This window comes from Oncorhynchus nerka, linkage group LG27 (genome assembly GCF_034236695.1).
Source record: "Oncorhynchus nerka isolate Pitt River linkage group LG27, Oner_Uvic_2.0, whole genome shotgun sequence".
NCBI lineage: Eukaryota > Metazoa > Chordata > Actinopteri > Salmoniformes > Salmonidae > Oncorhynchus > Oncorhynchus nerka.
The window spans coordinates 9,427,997-9,432,996 of record NC_088422.1 but is presented as its reverse complement, the minus strand read 5'-3'; the positions used below and the strand labels follow the sequence as shown (position 1 = coordinate 9,432,996).

General features: G+C 40.2%; 1 protein-coding gene across 1 annotated transcript in view; it reads left to right on the top strand.

Moving 5' to 3' along the window:
• Positions 1-5,000, top strand: part of ddr2l (discoidin domain receptor family, member 2, like) — a 72,784-nt gene that overhangs the window by 53,211 nt on the left and 14,573 nt on the right. The gene's annotated exons all lie outside the window — the stretch shown is intronic.

The window sequence follows — 5,000 nt, the reverse complement described above, 5'->3', positions numbered from 1 at the left end:
ATCTCTCTCCCCCATTTCTCTCTCTATCTCTCTCTCCCCATATCTCTCTCTCCCCCCATTTCTCTCTCTATCTCTCTCTCCCCCATTTCTCTCTATCTCTCTCTCCCCCATTTCTCTTCTATCTCTCTCTCCCCATTTCTCTCTCTATCTCTCTCTCCCCCTTCCCCCTACAACTCTTTATTAAACCCAAACTGTTCACATCAAACACCCAGCACATGAATTCAATCTAAACGCTGTGAGATAGTCATAGTTTAGTATGTAATACAGGTGAGGTGTTAGCTGTGGAATATCACAATACAGGTGAGGTGTTACTGTGGAATATTATAATACAGGTGAGGTGTTACTGTGGAATTATAATACAGGTGAGGTGAGGTGTTACTGTGGAATATTATAATACAGGTGAGGTGTTACTGTGGAATATTATAATACAGGTGAGGTGTTACTGTGGAATATTATAATACAGGTGAGGTGTTACTGTGGAATATTATAATACAGGTGAGGTGTTACTGTGGAATATCACAATACAGGTGAGTGTTACTGTGAATATTATAATACAGGTGAGGTGTTACTGTGGAATATTATAATACAGGTGAGGTGTTACTGTGGAATATTATAATACAGGTGAGGTGTTACTGTGGAATATTATAATACAGGTGAGGTGTTACTGTGGAATATTATAATACAGGTGAGGTGTTACTGTGGAATATCACAATACAGGTGAGGTGTTACTGTGGAATATTATAATACAGGTGAGGTGTTACGTGAATATTATAATACAGGTGAGGTGTTACTGTGGAATATTATAATACAGGTGAGGTGTTACTGTGGAATATCACAATACAAGGGAGGTGTTACTGTGGAATATTATAATACAGGTGAGGTGTTACTGTGGAATATCACAATACAGGTGAGGTGTGTTACTGTGAATATTATAATACAGGTGAGGTGTTACTGTGGAATATCACAATACAGGTGAGGTGTTACTGTGGAATATTATACAGGTGAGGTGTGACTGTGGAATATTATAATGGGTGAGGTGTTACTGTGGAATATTATAATACAGGTGAGGTGTTACTGTGGAATATTATAATACAGGTGGGTGTTACTGTGGAATATCACAATACAGGTGAGGGGTGTTACTGTAGGATATTATAATACAGGTGAGGTGTTACTGTGGAATATTATAATACAGGTGAGGTGTTACTGTGGAATATTATAATACAGGTGAGGTGTTACTGTGGAATATTATAATACAGGTGAGTGTTACTGTGGAATATTATAATACAGGTGAGGTGTTACTGTGGAATATTATAATACAGGGTGAGGTTACTGTGGAATATTATAATACAGGTGAGGGGTGTTACTGCTGTGGAATATTATAATACAGGGTGAGGTGTTACTGTGGAATATTATAATACAGGTGAGGTGTTACTGTGGAATATTATAATACAGGTGAGGTGTTACTGTGGAATATTATAATACAGTGTGAGGTGTTACTGTGAATATCAATACAGGTGAGGTGTTACTGTGGAATATTATAATACAGGGTGAGGTGTTACTGTGGAATATTATAATACAGGTGTGGTGTTACTGTGGAATATTATAATACAGGTGAGGTGTTACTGTGGAATATCACAATACAGGTGAGGTGTTACTGTGGAATATTATAATACAGGTGAGGTGTTACTGTGGAATATCACAATACAGGTGAGGTGTTACTGTGGAATATTATAATACAGGTGAGGTGTTACTGTGGAATATCACAATACAGGTGAGGTGTTACTGTGGAATATTATAATACAGGTGAGGTGTTACTGTGGAATATCATAATACAGGTGAGGTGTTACTGTGGAATATTATAATACAGGTGAGGTGTTACTGTGGAATATTATAATACAGGTGAGGTGTTACTGTGGAATATTATAATACAGGTGAGGTGTTACTGTGGAATATTATAATACAGGTGAGGTGTTACTGTGGAATATTATAATACAGGTGAGGTGTTACTGTGGAATATTATAATACAGGTGAGGTGTTACTGTGGAATATTATAATAAGGGTGAGGTGTTACTGTGGAATATTATAATACAGGTGAGGTGTTACTGTGGAATATTATAATACAGGTGAGGTGTTACTGTGGAATATTATAATACAGGTGAGGTGTTACTGTGGAATATCACAATACAGGTGAGGTGTTACTGTGGAATATTATAATACAGGTGAGGTGTTACTGTGGAATATTATAATACAGGTGAGGTGTTACTGTGGAATATTATAATACAGGTGAGGTGTTACTGTGGAATATCACAATACAGGTGAGGTGTTACTGTGGAATATTATAATACAGGTGAGGTGTTACTGTGGAATATCACAATACAGGTGAGGTGTTACTGTGGAATATTATAATACAGGTGAGGTGTTACTGTGGAATATCACAATACAGGTGAGGTGTTACTGTGGAATATTATAATACAGGTGAGGTGTTACTTTCGTGGAATATCATAATACAGGTGAGGTGTTACTGTGGAATATTATAATACAGGTGAGGTGTTACTGTGGAATATTATAATACAGTGAGGTGTTACTGTTAGAATATTATAATACAGGTGAGGTGTTACTGTGGAATGTTATAATACAGGTGAGGTGTTACTGTAGAATGTCCTGTGCAGTTAGCTGGTATTACTGTGGAATGTTATAACCACAGGTGTGGTGTGTTACCATGAGTCTCACAATGCAAGGTGAGGTATTACTATGGAGTCTTATATTACAGGTGAGGTGTTACTGGAATATTATAATGGGTGTGGTGTTACTGTTTGAATATCACAATACAGGTGAGAGTGTTACTGTGAATATCACAATACAGGTGAAGGTGAAATTGTTACTGTGGAATATCATAATACAGGTGAGGAGTGTTGCACAGCTGGAATATTACTCAATACAGGTGAGGTGTTACTGTGGAATATCACAATGGGTGAAGATGTTATATATTGGAATATTATAGCTGTTCAGTGTTTTCAATATGAATATTATAATACAGGTGTGGTGTATTACTTTTAGAATAATATAATACAGGTGTGGTGTTTTGTGGAATGTCACAATACAGGTGAGTGTTACTGTGGAATATTATAGCTGGTGAGTGTGATAATTGTGAATATCACAATACAGTGTGGTGTTACTGTAGATATCCTGTCTAGGTGGGGTGTTACTGTGAGATATCACAATACAGGGTGAGAGTGTTACTGCTTGGAATATCACAATACAGGTGTGTTGCTGTAGAATATCACAATACAGGGTGTGTGGTGGTTTTTTGAATATTGCAATACAGGCGAGGTGTTACTGTGAACATCCACAACACAGGTGAGGTAGGGTATTACTGTAGGAATATTATGTGACTGGGACTCATCATCCCAGCATCCAGTTCACTGTATCAACACAGAGGAAAGATCATTTGGAATTTAGGAAGAAAAAGAAGCCTGGTTGTTTACCGGTTTTTACGTGTGTATGTGTGCATGGCTGAGGGTTTATACGTAGCGGTGTGCCTGTGTGCATGGCTGAGGGTTTATACGTAGCGGTGTGCCTGTGTGCATGGCTGAGGGTTTATACGTAGCGGTGTGCCTGTGTGCATGGCTGAGGGTTTATACGTAGCGATGTGCCTGTGTCCATGGCTGAGGGTTTATACGTAGCGGTGTGCCTGTGTGCATGGCTGAGGGTTTATACGTAGCGGTGTGCCTGTGTGCATGGCTGAGGGTTTATACGTAACGGTGTGCCTGTGTGCATGACTGAGGGTTGAACATAGAGGTGTGCCTGTGTGCATGGCTGAGGGTTTATACGTAGCGGTGTGCCTGTGTGCATGGCTGAGGGTTTATACGTAGCGGTGTGCCTGTGTGCATGGCTGAGGGTTGAACGTAGCGGTGTGCCTGTGTGCATGGCTGAGGGTTTATACGTAGCGGTGTGCCTGTGTGCATGGCTGAGGGTTTATACGTAGCGGTGTGCCTGTGTGCATGGCTGAGGTTTATACGTAGCGGTGTGCATAGCATGCCATGCCACTTTTCACTGCATGCGTCAGTAGAGCACTCTGTCTATATGCATGTGTGCACCTCCTAGAGATGAGATCAGGCCTGGCCGGGCCGTCAGCAGCACTCACCTCATGGAAACCTCAGTCAGGAAACGCTGCTTCTCCTGAGGTCAGAGGTCAGGTCGAGGAAGTTCAGAGGAGTTGGTGTACCTGAATAGATGTCAGTCACTTTACTCAGTCTCACCAGGACACTACTTGGTTCCCAATGAGAGGTCTTGATATAGCAGGGACCTCTTGGTTAAATAAGGGGTCTTTGGTCTCAACAGGACTACTTGCGTTTAAATAAGAGGTCTTCTGGTCTCACCAGGAAGTATGGTTCATCAAAGATTATAAGCCTCAACAGATCTCATGAGGTATTCTGGTCTCAACAGGACTACTTGGTTAAACAAAGAGGTCTTCTGGACTCAACAGGACTACTTGGTTAAATAAAGAGGTCTTCTGGTCTCAACAGGACTACTTGGTTAAATAAAGAGGTCTTCTGGTCTCAACAGGACTACTTGGTTAAATAAAGAGGTATTCTGGACTCAACAGGACTACATAGTTCAATAAAGAGGTCTTCTGGTCTCAACAGGACTACTTGGTTAAATAAAGAGGTCTTCTGGTCTCAACAGGACTACTTGGTTAAATAAAGAGGTCTTCTGACCTCAACAGGACTACTTGGTTAAATAAAGAGGTCTTCTGGTCTCAACAGGACTACTTGGTTAAATAAAGAGGTCTTCTGACCTCAACAGGACTACTTGGTTAAATAAAGAGGTATTCTGACCTCAACAGGACTACTTGGTTAATAAATAAAGAGGTCTTCTGGCCTCAACAGGACTACTTGGTTAAATAAAGAGGTCTTCTGACCTCAACAGGACTACTTGGTTAAATAAAGAGGTCTTCTGACCTCAACAGGACTACTTGGTTAAATAAAGAGGTCTTCTGT